The sequence below is a fragment of the Heterodontus francisci genome, chromosome 20, assembly GCF_036365525.1.
Source record: "Heterodontus francisci isolate sHetFra1 chromosome 20, sHetFra1.hap1, whole genome shotgun sequence".
Taxonomy (NCBI): Eukaryota; Metazoa; Chordata; class Chondrichthyes; order Heterodontiformes; family Heterodontidae; genus Heterodontus; species Heterodontus francisci.
The window spans coordinates 87,663,805-87,677,674 of NC_090390.1; positions in this window are offsets into that span (position 1 = coordinate 87,663,805).

Sequence of the window (13,870 nt, forward strand, 5' to 3'; positions counted from 1 at the left end):
CGAGGTTGTCGGCCCTTCGGCCATTGTTGCAGCCTCTAAAATGTACGGGAAGGCAGTGTTTTTCCTGAAGACCGAGCGGGCGGTGTCCCTGGCTCTGAGCAAGGGGCTCACCGTGGGCGGGACCTTTCTGCCAGTGGACCCCCTGGAGGCCACTGCGCAAAGGCTCATTTTATCCAATGTCCCGCCCTTCATCCCTGGTGGGCTCCTCCTTCCCCAACTGCACCATCTGGGGGAGGTAAAGACGGGGCTCACCCCAGTCCCGCTCGGTCTTCGGGAGAACAGCCTCCGACACGTGTACTCCTTCCGCCGCCAGTTATTCATGCAGCTGGCGCGGGAGGAGGTGACAGAGGGCCACTTCAATGTAGAATTCCAGGGGACGGCCTACCGCGTCTTCTGGACCTTGGACGGGGTGCGGTGCCATGTCTGTAAGGGGGTGGGGCATGTTCGTAAGAACTGCCCCAACCTCCCGGCTGCCAACTCCAACTCAGCGGCCCAGGGTGGCGACGCTGCACCTCCTCCCACCCCCACTACACCACCACCAGATACCATTCAGTCGGTACCGGAGGCTGTGGTTTTCACGGCCTCCGGCAGGGAGGGGGGTGACCGTCCAAGTGGAAGGAAGGCGCGGAGGAGAAATAAACATCGAGAGGTGCGTCCCCTGGATATCGTGATACTACCCGAGCCTGAGCTCAGCCCAAGGCCCGATCTCGGGAAGTCAACTTGCCCCAGGGCTGGGCTCAGGCCCAGGGTGAATAAAAAAAAGGAGAGTGTGGAGATGGAGGCCTCTGATGATATGGAGGTCTCTGAGCCTCCGCACACAACTGGGAAAAAGAGGAGAAGGCACCCCTCCACAGAGGTAACAAGGGGCCCTGAGGCGCAGGGCCCATCTGTTGGAGGGGAGCTGTCTCCTGTTTCGGGTCCCCAGGTTTCCCCTACCGCCACCACCAAGGCTGCAAAGTCCGGGCAGGTGCTCCCTATTCCTCAGGATGGAGGGGAGGGGATGGCCCCGGTACATGAGGCCCCTCCTGAAGGAGTAAGTGGGGCCCTGCTTGTGGTGGGGGAGCCTGGGGAAGCCGCCCATTCTGCCACTGCTACTGGGTCGGGTGTCCTGAATGAAGGGGAGGGCGAGGCCCCAGAGGGTCGGGCCTCCCAGCCGGAGTCCACCACCAACCAGGAGACACCCGACCCAGTTATAACTGAGAATGCTGCCCCATCTGCTGGGCCTGTGGGTGCTGGCGGAGCGGGAGATAGCCTCCTCCCTCCGCCTCCAGTCTCGGCTCCGGCTGGTTTCCCGGAGTCGGGAACTTCTGTCTCCCCTGGACCACTCATTGCCCTGGGGACGGAGGTGGAGGGGGGTCCTGAACCGCTGGTGCCTACAGGCTCCAGTTTCACAATAGAACCCAGAGAGGACTCCTCCGCCATCGATCCTGGGGGTGGGATCGTGACGGAGGCGGGACCAGCTGGCGCGGCCGGGACGTCCGCCCCACAGTGTGTGGTGGATGTGTCGGCCGCTGGCGGTGACGACCCGGAGGAGGATGGGAATTCGGTGCGGGGCACGGAGGATGATCTAGATTCCATCGCCAGTGAGGTGGTGGAGTCCCTCGTGCCTCCCACCGAATCTCCTCTCATCCCCACGGCGGAACTCCGGGATTTCCTCGCGGCTTGCATGGGTTGCCGCAATAAAGTTCAGCTGGCCCTCGACCGTTGGTCGAATCTGGCGCTGATCATACAGTCCGTCCGTGCCGCCCTTAAGATAGCGGGCAAGCGCGCGGACGTGAAACTGGTTGAGAGGCTCCGTTTTAATGTGTTCCTCAATGGGTTGCTGGGGGAGTGGAGGGCCAGGTGCACTTCCACTCCCTCCTCACAGTGAGCTGTTGGTGACGGGTTTTAAGTACCTTTGACATGAAGATAACCATAGCCAGCCTCAACATCAACGGCAGCAGAGGGGCTCACCGCAGATTTCACAATCTCTCAGTCCTCAGGGAAGGGAGATACGCGGTGAGCTTTCTGCAGGAAACCCACACCGTTCCGGGAGACGAAGCCACCTGGCTCCTGGAGTGGCAGGGTGGGGTCTACATGAGTCACCTCACCCCTATTTCTAGTGGGATGGCTATCTTGTTGGCCCCGGCCCGGCGCGTTGCAAGCGTGCTTCTTTGAAGAAGTGTCCGCTCTCTTGAGCTCCATCGATAGCGGCGAGTGCATCATCCTCGGGGGGGATTTTAACTGCACCCTCGAGGTGGAGGATCGCTCCGGTCCCCAGCGCGGCCAAGCGTCAGTCGAGATGTTGAGGGGACTGATCAGCTCCCTTAACTTGGTGGACGTCTGGCGGAATCTCCATCCCGACTCCAGCGCCTTCACGTGGCGAAATGGAGGAGGGGGGTCGCGAATCGACCGCCTCTACATTTCGCAGGCGTACGTCTCCCGCGTTTCGGCGGCCTCCATGCGGCTGGTGCCGTGCTCGGACCACCGCCTGGTGTGGGCGGAGTTTACTCCGCTCCGCACGCGGGCTGGGTCCGCGTACTGGCACTTTAACAAACGGCTGCTGGAGGACGTGCGATTTCGGGACTCGTTCTGTCGATTCTGGGCCGACTGGAGAAGGAAGCAGGGGGGCTTCCCCTCCTTGAGGCTATGGTGGGATGTGGGCAAGACTCACATCCGCGTCTTCTGTCAGGAGTACGCGAAGGGGTCGACCAAGAGGCGGGAAGCCGAGATCGGGCGCCTTGAGAGGGAGGTGCTCGACTTGGAGTCCCGCCTCGGTCATGCCGTCGCGGACCCGGCCCTGTGGCAGGCGTACAAAGAGAAGAAGGGCGCGCTGAGGGACCTGCAGCTCATAGGGTCCCGAGGCGCGTACGTGAGGTCGCGGATCCAGATCCTGGAAGATTTGGACCGCGCCTCTCCCTTCTTCTACTCGCTGGAAAAATGGCGGGGGGTCCGTAAGCAGCTCGTCGAGCTGCTGGCCGACGACGGATCCTCCATCACGGATCCGGAGGGAATGGGCCTGCTGGTCCGGACGTATTGCAGTGCGTTGTTCTCTCCGGATCCGTCCAGCGAGGATGCGCGCAGAGTTTTGTGGGAGGACCTGCCGCAGGTCAGCCCGGAGGGCGCCGAAGGATTGGAGGCTCCGCTCACGTTGGCGGAGCTGACTGGCGCCCTCCACCAGCTCTCGAGGGGCAAATCCCCAGGGCTGGATGGGTTGACCGTGGAGTTCCTCAGGGCGTTCTGGGACGTCCTGGGGGACGATTACGCGCGGGTCCTGGGGGAAAGCCTGGCGACCGGGGAGATGCCCCTCTCGTGGTGCAGGGCGGTCATCGTCCTGCTGCCGAAGAAGGGCGATCTCCGCCTGCTTAAAAACTGGCGTCCGGTCTCCCTCCTCAGCACGGATTATAAGATCTTTGCCCGGGCTATGTCTACCCGCCTGGGCACCTTGCTGGCCCACATGATCCACCCCGACCAGTCCTACACGGTCCCGGGCCGGTCCATCCAGGACAACATCCACCTGGTCCGGGACCTGATCCATCTTTCCCAGAGGACTGGTCAGTTGGTCGCCTTTCTCTCCCTCGATCAGGAGAAGGCGTTCGACAGGGTGGATCACGAATACCTTTTCGGGACTCTGCGCGCTTTCGGACTCTGGCCGCATTTCGTGGCCCGTGTCCGACTTTTATACGCCGCCGCAGAGTGTCTAGTCAAAGTTAACTGGTCCTTGACGGCGCCCCTTCGCTTTGGGAGAGGAGTGCGTCAGGGATGCCCCATGTCCGGCCAATTGTATGCCATCTGCGTGGAGGTCTTCCTGTGCCTGCTTCGCAGGAGGTTGACGGGATTGGCTCTGCGCGAGCCGGCCATGCGGGTCGTCTTCTCGGCTTACGCCGACGACGTGCTCCTCGCAATCACAGATCCCGTTGACTTGCGGAGGAAGCGCGACTGCCAGCAGACCTTTTCTGCCGCGTCCTCCGCGAGGATCAATTGGGAGAAATGTTCCGGACTCCTGGTGGGTCAGTGGCGGGTGGACTCCCTGCCGGAGGAGTTGACACTTTTTGCCTGGAGCACCACGCACCTCCTCTATCTGGGAGTCCACCTTAGCCTCACTGAGGAAGCCTGGCCGGCAAACTGGCAGGAGTTGGAGGCGAAAGTCACCGCTCGGCTGGGGCGCTGGACAGGACTGCTCTGAGTGCTTTCCTACAGAGGCCGAGCGCTGGTCATAAACCAACTGGTGGCCTCCATGCTGTGGTACCGGTTGGTCACTTTGGCCCCACCCCGTGCATTTGCCACCAAGATCCAGAAGAAACTCGTCGATTTCTTCTGGGGCAAGAGGAAATACTCGGTCTCTGCCGCGTTCCTGAGTCTCCCGATCGAGGAGGGCGGTCAGTCGCTGGTGTGCGTCCGCACCCAGGCTGCGACTCTCCGCCTTCGGACCCTGCAGAGATACCTGTACGTCGAGCGTCCTCCCAGATGGTGTGCGCAGGCGATGTATTTTTTCCGCCAGTGTCACTGCCTTCAAGACGACACGCAGCTCCCGGTGGAGTCCGTTAGCCGTGCCTCTCTGAGGGGGTTGCCTGTCTTTTACCGGGATCTTTTCCGAGTCTGGAACATGGTCGCCTCCAGTCAGGGCGCTCCCCTGCCGGCGGAGGTGAGCGCCTCAGCTGTCCGGGCGGCCGACTCCAGGGATGGACCGGCAGGCGGAGGAGTAGCCGAAACACCCGGGACGCCCCTCACTGCGGGTGGCGAGGGGGCTCGGGAGTGCGGAGCGCTCCCGGCTGAGCTGACCCCAGCTCAGTCAGAACTGCTCATTGGACCCAGGCCCCGAAACCCTCCTCGGGAGCCGGTCCCGCACAACCCGAGCCGCCTCTCGGAAATGCCCTCCGTGCCATTCCAATCGGCGCGGAGGGGTTTCCTGTACGGGCTGCTCCTGCACCCTCTCCACTTCCTCGCCCTCGTCAGCCGGCCGGACACGCCCTGGCGGTCTGCGTTGCCATCTGGCGGCGAGGGGAAACCCCGATGGAGGTCTCTCTTCTCAGGAGTCTTCCCCCTTTACATCGGGGACCTGGGGTGGAGGGTGCTGCACAGAGCAGTCCCGTGCAATAGACTTTTAAGTAGGTTCACGGTCTCCCAGGCCGCCTGTACTTTCTGCGGCTTGGACGAGTCCGTGTTTCACTTATATACGGAGTGTGCGAGGTTGCAGCCCCTCTTTGAGTATTTGAAGGGGCTGCTCCTCAAGTTCTGGCTGCACTTCAGTCCCACGTTCCTGATCTTTGGGCACCCGGAGCGGAGGGGCATGGGCCGGGAGGAGGATCTCCTCGTCGGTCTGCTCCTGGGCCTGGCCAAGGTGGCAATTCACAGGTCCAGGCTGCGGGCCATCGGGCGGTCCATCCTCCTTGATTGCCTGCCCCTCTTCCACGGTTATGTTTGCACCCGGGTGGAGAGGGAGCATGCGGTGTCCTCGCATGACCTGATGAAGGGTCACTGACCCGAAACATTAACTCTGTTTCTCTCTGCACAGATGCTGCCAGACCTACTGAGTATTTCCAGCAATTCTTGTGTTTATTTCAGATACAGAGTAAAGCTGAAACATGGGAAAGCATTACTGGACCATGGACTGATCCACCAGGAGTGAGTTCCTGACTGGAATCAAATCCAAGGGTTTGGATGGTGACTGGGCCAGACTCCTTAATGTCAATAGGTACTTTGTACTTCCTGCACAATTCATATCTCCCGGGTATCTGTTATTCTATATATAAACCATTTGAGCCCCTCAATTAGATTCCAGTCTGTAACTTGTGTTGTGTGGCACTACCACCGTGCTAAATGGGTTAGATGTTGAAAAGATCTAGCAACACAAAACTGGGCATCCATGAGGTGCTGTGGGCCATCAGCAGCAGCAGCAGAATTGTACTCAGCCACAATCTGTAACCTCATGGCCCGGCATATCCCCCACTCTACCATTACCATCAAGCCAGGAGACCAACCCTGGTTCAATGAAGAGTGCAGGAGGGTATGCCAGGAGCAGCACCAGACATACCTCAAAATGAGGTGTCAACCTGGTGAAGCTACAACACAGGATTATCTGCGTGTCAAACTGCGTAAGCAGCATGTGATAGACAGAGCTAAGCGATCCCATAACCAACAGATCAGATCTATGCTCTGCAGTCCTGCCACATCCAGCCGTGAATGGTGGTGGACAATTAAACAACTAACTGGAGGAGGTGGCTCCACAAATATCCCCATCCTCAATGATGGGGGAGCCCAGCACATCAGTGCGAAAGATAAGGCAGAAGCATCTGCAAAATCTTCAGCCAGAAGTGCTGAGTGGATGATCCATCTCGGCTTCCTCCTGAAGTCCCCAGCATCACAGATGCCAGACTTCAGTCAATTCGATTCACTCCACGTAATATCAAGAAACGACTGAAGGCACTGGATACTGCAAAAGCTATGGGCCCTGACAATATTCCGGCAATAGTACTGAAGACCTGTGCTCCAGAACTTGCTGCACCCCTAGCCAAGCTGTTCCAGTACAGCTACAACACTGGCATCTACCCGGCAATGTGGAAAATTGCCCAGGTACGTCCTGTACACAAAAAGCAGGACAAGTCCAACCCAGCCAATTACCACCCCATCAGTCTACTCGCAATCATCAGTAAAGTAATGGAAGGTGTCATCGACAGTGCTATCAAGCGGCACTTGCTTCGCAATAACCTGCTCAGTGACACTCAGTTTGGGTTCCGCCAGGGCCGCTCAGCTCCTGACCTCATTACAGCCTTGCTTCAAACATAGACAAAAAAGCTGAACTCAAGCTGGGTGGCACAGTGGTTAGCACCACAGCCTCATAGCTCCAGCGACCCGGGTTCAGTTCTGGGTACTGTCTGTGTAGAGTTTGCAAGTTCTCCCTGTGACCGCGTGGGTTTCTGCTGGGTGCTCCGGTTTCCTCCCACCGCCAAAGACTTGCAGGTTGATAGGTAAATTGGCCATTGTAAATTGCCCCCAGTGTAGGTAGGTGGTAGGGAATATGGGATTAATGTAGGATTAGTATAAATGGGTGGTTGATGGTTGGCACAGACTCGGTGGGCTGAAGGGCCTGTTTCAGTGCTGTATCTCTCTCAATGACTTGTGAGGTGAGAGTGACTGCTCTTGACATCAAGGCAGCATTTGACCAAGTGTTGCATCAAAGAGCCCTAGCAGAACTGGAGTCAATGGGAATCAGGGGGAAAACTCTCCACTAGTTGGAGTCATACCTAGTGCAAAGGAAGATGGTTGTGGTTGTTGGAGGTCAATCATCTCAGTCCCAGGACATCACTTCAGGAGTTCATCTGGGTAGTGTCCTGGGCCCAACCATCTTCAGCTGCTTGATTAATGATCTTTCTTCTATCATAAGGTCAAAAATGGGGATGTTTGCTGATGATTGCACAATGTTCAGCACCATTCGTGACTCCTCAGATACTGAAGCAGTCCGTGTAGAAATGCAGCAAGACCTGGACAATATCCAGGCTTGGGCTGATAAGTGGCAAGTAACATTCACGCCACACAAGTGCCAGGCAATGACCATCTCCAACAAGAGAGAATCTAACCATCTCCCCTTGACATTCAATGGCATTACCATCGCTGAATGCCCCACTATCAACATCCTAGGGGCCACCATTGACCAGAACCTGAACTGGAGTAGCCATATAAATACCGTGTGTACAAGAGCAGGTCAGAGGCTAGGAATCCTGAGGTGAGTAACTCACCTCCTGACTCCCCAAAGCCTGTCCACAATCTGCAAGGCACAAGTCAGGAGTGTGATGGAATACTCTCCACTTACCTGGATGGGTGCAGCTCCAACAACACTCAAGAAGCTTGACACCATGCAGGACAAAGCAGCCCGCTTGATTGGCAACCCATCCACAAACATTCACTCCCTCCACCACCGGTACACAGTGGCAGCAGTGTGTACCATCTACAACATGCACTGCAGCAACGCACCAAGGCTCCTTCGACAGCACCTTCCAAACCCGCAACCTCTACCACCTCGAAGGACAAGAGCAGCAAATGCATGGGAACACCACCACCTGCAAGTTCCCCTCCAAGTCACACACCATCCTGACTTGGAACTATATCGCCGTTCCTTCACTGTCACAGGGTCAAAATCCTGGAACTCCCTTCCTAACAGCACTGTGGGTGTACCTACCCCACATGGACTGCAGCGGTTCAAGAAGGCAGCTCACCACCACCTTCTCAAGGGCAATTAGGAATGAGCAATAAATGCTGGCCTGGCCAGTGACGCCCACATCCCAGGAAAGAATAAAAAAACTGACTCCCATGTATCTGTTATTTTATATATAAACCCCCCGAACCCCTCAATTAGATTCCTGATATCCCGTGTTTTATGTAAATCAGTACAGGACAAAAGGAATGCAAAGGGGAAAGCGAGTTAAGTGGCAAGTAATTTCAGAAAGTAGAGAAATATTACAAGCTAGAGGATTGTGTCCAATTCCAGGCTCCACACTTTAGGAAGGATGTCAATGCCTTGGAGAGGATGCAGAGGAGATTCACTGGAATGGTCCCAGGAATGAGGGGCTTGAGTTACTTGGAGAGACTGGAGAAGCTGGGATTGTTCTCTGTAGATCAGAGAAGGTTAGGGGGAAATTTAACGGAGGTGTTCACGATCATGAAGGGGTTTGATTAAGTAAATAAGAGGCAGGAGGGCCAGTAACCAAAGGACACAAATTTGTCAAAAGAAAGAATTATTTTTTGTAGTGAGTTCCGATAATCTGGAATGCGCAGCTCGAAAGGATGGTGGAAGCAGATTTAATAATTAGTTTTAAAAGAAAATTAGGTCAGTAGTTGGAAAGGAAAAATTTGCAGGGCTGCGGGGACAGAGCAGGGGGCAGTGGGACTAAAGATAGCTCTTTCAAAGAGCCAGCACAGGCTCGATGGGCCGAGTGTGCTGTATCATTCTAAAAAGAAGAATCGGTTAACTTTGTACCAGTAGTGCTGAATGAATACTCCACAGTATAATTTGCCCTGGAATGAGTGTTGTAGAGAGAGCAGGCACTCAGTGCAGTGTTTAATTTTTGTAACTTGCTGTTAAGATGGTTTTGTAGCTAGAATCAGACAGACAGGTTCCTCGAACCCTCACCACCTCCACATCCAGCCCAAGCCTGTCCGAAATTATACCCAGAAATTGCACACAAACCCTTTGGCGTTGGTCTGCTGGAATGGGCAACGCAGTAAAATATAAGCCGGGGGCTGAGCAGTTGTACTCCCAAGTTGGGGTGCTGAACCAATGTTCTGGGATTATGGATATATATAAAATACACCGGGCTTTATTTTGGGAGGACACGAATCGATGGCTGGGTGCACTGGTAGCATTTTATTGGCTTTTGTGTAATCTTCTGGTTAACTGCGTGTTTCGAAAGGAATTGATGTAATTTTTTTTGTGCGGGATGCCGAGGTTTGAAAACCTCACACCTTCTGCTGTAAAGACCCGGTTTATTCTGTAAATGTTTCAAGCTGTTTAATAAATCAGCGAGGCTTTTATCACAGCGAGAACAGTGAATGAAGTCGGCCCTGTCACTAACGGAGGGAGGGTGGAGATAGGATGGAGGAGGGGAGTGGCAAAGGAAGAACGGGATGGAGGAGGGGAGAGTGGATGAGGGAAAAGGGGGAGGGTTAAATGAGTAAGAGTTACATCGAAATTAGTCCACGTGGGTGTCTCACCTCCTAATTACATGACTGCCTTGTTCCTACATCCCTTCATTCATCCAGCAAAACTCATCCGAAATGTTGATGTGATGGAAGGGATAGTGAAAATGAAGGAGGGAGAAATGAGAGTGGGAGTGAGATGGAGGAGGAATGAGGAAGAGGAGGAGGGGGAGTTAGAGGAGGAGGGAAGGGAGAGTGAAAAGGAGGAGGGGGAGTGAGGAGGAGGGGGAGTGAGAGTGAAAGGAGGAGGAGGAGTGAGAGGAAGGGAAGTGAGTGAAAGGAGGGGGGATGAGGAGGAGAGGGAGCGAGAGGAAGAGGAGTGAGAAGAAAGGAAGTGAGTTAAAGGAGGAGAGGTTGAGGAGGAGGGGGGAGTGAGAGGAGAAATGAGAGGAGAGAGAACAAACGAACTTGTATATTTGAGCACCTTTCATGACCTCAAGCTGTCTCAAAGTGCAATCCAGTCAATGAAGCTTTTGAAGTGTAATCACTGTTGTAATGTCGGGTGAGTGAGGAGAGGGTGAGTGGGAGTGCTGATTGAGGAGAGGGTGAGTGGGAGTGCTGAGTGAGGAGAGGGTGAGTGGGAGTGCTGAGTGAGGAGAGGGTGAGTGGAGTGCTGAGTGAGGAGAGGGTGAGTGGGAGTGCTGATTGAGGAGAGAGTGAGTGGAGTGCTGATTGAGGAGAGGGTGAGTGGGAGTGCTGATTGAGGAGAGGGTGAGTGGAGTGCTGAGTGAGGAGAGGGTGAGTGGGAGTGCTGATTGAGGAGAGGGTGAGTGGAGTGCTGAGTGAGGAGAGGGTGAGTGGGAGTGCTGAGTGAGGAGAGGGTGAGTGGGAGTGCTGAGTGAGGAGAGGGTGAGTGGGGGTGCTGAGTGAGGAGAGGGTGAGTGGAGTGCTGAGTGAGGAGAGGGTGAGTGGGAGTGCTGATTGAGGAGAGGGTGAGTGGAGTGCTGAGTGAGGAGAGGGGGAGTGGGAGTGCTGAGTGAGGAGAGGGTGAGTGGGGGTGCTGAGTGAGGAGAGGGTGAGTGGGAGTGCTGAGTGAGGAGAGAGTGAGTGGAGTGCTGAGTGAGGAGAGGGTGAGTGAGAGTGCTGAGTGAGGAGAGGGTGAGTGGGGGTGCTGAGTGAGGAGAGGGTGAGTGGGAGTGCTGAGTGAAGAGAGGGTGAGTGGGAGTGCTGAGTGAGGAGAGGGTGAGTGGAGTGCTGAGTGAGGAGAGGGTGAGTGAGAGTGCTGAGTGAGGAGAGGGTGTGGGGGTGCTGAGTGAGGAGAGGGTGAGTGGAGTGCTGAGTGAGGAGAGGGTGAGAGAGAGTGCTGAGTGAGGAGTGGGTGAGTGGGTGCTGAGTGAGGAGAGGGTGAGTGGGAGTGCTGAGTGAGGAGAGGGTGAGTGAGAGTGCTGAGTGAGGAGAGGGTGAGTGGGAGTGCTGAGTGAGGAGAGGGTGAGTGGATTGCTGAGTGAGGAGAGGGTGAGTGGGGGTGCTGAGTGAGGAGAGGGTGGGTGGGGGTGCTGAGTGAGGAGTGGGTGAGTGGGAGTGCTGAGTGAGGAGTGGGTGAGTGGGAGTGCTGAGTGAGGAGAGGGTGAGTGGGAGTGCGAGTGAGGGGAGGGTGAGTGGGAGTGCTGAGTGAGGGGAGGGTGAGTGGGAGTGCTGAGTGAGGAGAGGGTGAGTGGCAGTGCTGAGTGAGGGGAGGGTGAGTGGGAGTGCTGAGTGAGGGGAGGGTGAGTGGGGGTGCTGAGTGAGGAGAGGGTGAGTGGCAGTGCTGAGTGAGGGGAGGGTGAGTGGGAGTGCTGAGTGAGGGGAGGGTGAGTGGGGGTGCTGAGTGAGGAGAGGGTGAATGGGAGTGCTGAGTGAGGGGAGGGTGAGTGGGAGTGCTGTGAGGGGAGGGTGAGTGGGAGTGCTGAGTGAGGAGAGGGTGAGTGGGGGTGCTGAGTGAGGGGAGGGTGAGTGGGATTGCTGAGTGAGGAGAGGGTGAGTGGGGGTGCTGAGTGAGGGGAGTGTGAGTGGGAGTGCTGAGTGAGGAGAGGGTGAGTGGGGGTGCTGAGTGAGGGGAGGGTGAGTGGCAGTGCTGAGTGAGGGGAGGGTGAGTGGCAGTGCTGAGTGAGGAGAGGGTGAGTGGCAGTGCTGAGTGAGGAGAGGATGAGTGGGGGTGCTGAGTGAGGGGAGGGTGAGTGGGGGTGCTGAGTGAGGGGAGGGTGAGTGGCAGTGCTGAGTGAGGAGAGGGTGAGTGGGGGTGCTGAGTGAGGGGAGGGTGAGTGGGAGTGCTGAGTGAGGAGAGGGTGAGTGGGGGTGCTGAGTGAGGGGAGGGTGAGTGGCAGTGCTGAGTGAGGAGAGGGTGAGTGGGGGTGCTGAGTGAGGGGAGGGTGAGTGGGAGTGCTGAGTGAGGAGAGGGTGAGTGGGGGTGCTGAGTGAGGGGAGGGTGAGTGGCAGTGCTGAGTGAGGAGAGGATGAGTGGGGGTGCTGAGTGAGGGGAGGGTGAGTGGGGGTGCTGAGTGAGGGGAGGGTGAGTGGCAGTGCTGAGTGAGGAGAGGGTGAGTGGGGGTACTGAGTGAGGGGAGGGTGAGTGGGAGTGCTGAGTGAGGAGAGGGTGAGTGGCAGTGCTGAGTGAGGAGAGGGTGAGTGGCAGTGCTGAGTGAGGAGAGGGTGAGTGGGAGTGCTGAGTGAGGAGAGGGTGAGTGGGGGTGCTGAGTGAGGGGAGGGTGAGTGGGATTGCTGAGTGAGGAGAGGGTGAGTGGGGGTGCTGAGTGAGGGGAGTGTGAGTGGGAGTGCTGAGTGAGGAGAGGGTGAGTGGGAGTGCTGAGTGAGGAGAGGGTGAGTGGCAGTGCTGAGTGAGGAGAGGGTGAGTGGCAGTGCTGAGTGAGGAGAGGGTGAGTGGCAGTGCTGAGTGAGGGGATAAGAGATCAGGAGAGAGGAGGCCCGACCACATTTATTTTCAATAATTCGCGCAGCGAATCAGAAATGTGTTGAGTAGAAATTAGACATTAAAAAATACTAAATCGTGGACAAATGACTCAGTGAGTGATCGAGTCTCGCGTTCAGGAAATCAGAATATTATTTAAAATGTTGCGATGAATTCATTTATAGATAAATAAATACAGTTGAATATTCTCGCAATACTGATGGATCAAATAATCTGCTTCCAAATCGGAACCATTATTTACTGTTAAACACACAAGTGGGGCTGCTTCATTTAAGACCAATGATTACATAGTTCTCAACAAACTTTTTACACCCACTTGACATTCTCGAGCCCTGTGCCACTTCTGTAAATCTGGCCCAGTCACACAGTCGCTCACTAACTCAGGAACTGAGAGATATTTCTCTCTCTCTCTAAGAAAATGCACGGTGGCAGCTTCAAATATTTATGAAGAATTGGATTGGAGTTGTGTGGAGTCAGTAGCTTATTTCGCTGGGATTGTGGAGGCGAAATGGCAGGGAATCGGGGGCTGCAATTTATCAAAACTCAGTTTAAGGGAGAGAGAACGAGATCCTGAAATCTGGAGCCGAAATATAAGTCACTCAGATACCACCGATATTCAAAAAAATAACAAACCAATAATTTATGATAAGTCCCCTCGTGCACGAGTTCAATTTTCGTTCATAATGTGGTTATTAATCCCATAATTGCAATAAACTCTCGTCCCCTCCCAGGCGGTTGGGTCCCTGTTTAAAACCTCTCCCAGTCCCTCACACACACACACTCAAACAGGGTGATTCATTACACAGGAGGCGTGGGGCATCTGCAAACCATCACTTCGATGAAATGAACGGCCACAACAGCTGAAAAATATTTCGTTGTCGTTCCAACCATATTATTTGAGAGGAGGGAAGGAAATGGTTTCGCGAATTATGGGGACGGATTTGTCAAATGGAATGTACAATATTGTACCGGGCCCGTTACTCTCTAACAAAAGGGACATCGAAAATACTCCATTGTTTTGTTTTTAAATAACAGATTCGCGAACCCAGGAGGGGTTAATCCGTGCCCCTGATTCCCCAATGCCAGGTTACTATTGGGTTTAATCGGATTGTGTAAAAACCGTCCCGAAATATTCACAATTTCCCATCAAACCCTTTCTGAATCTCTTGAAATTTCACAATCGGGGACTAAGTATTTGCAGGATTTGCTCTGATTTCGGTGGGTTTAAGGAAAGTGTTTCGGGCCTGGGGACCCCGTGATTTCAGAAGCTGCACACTGAGAGACTTTGACCGT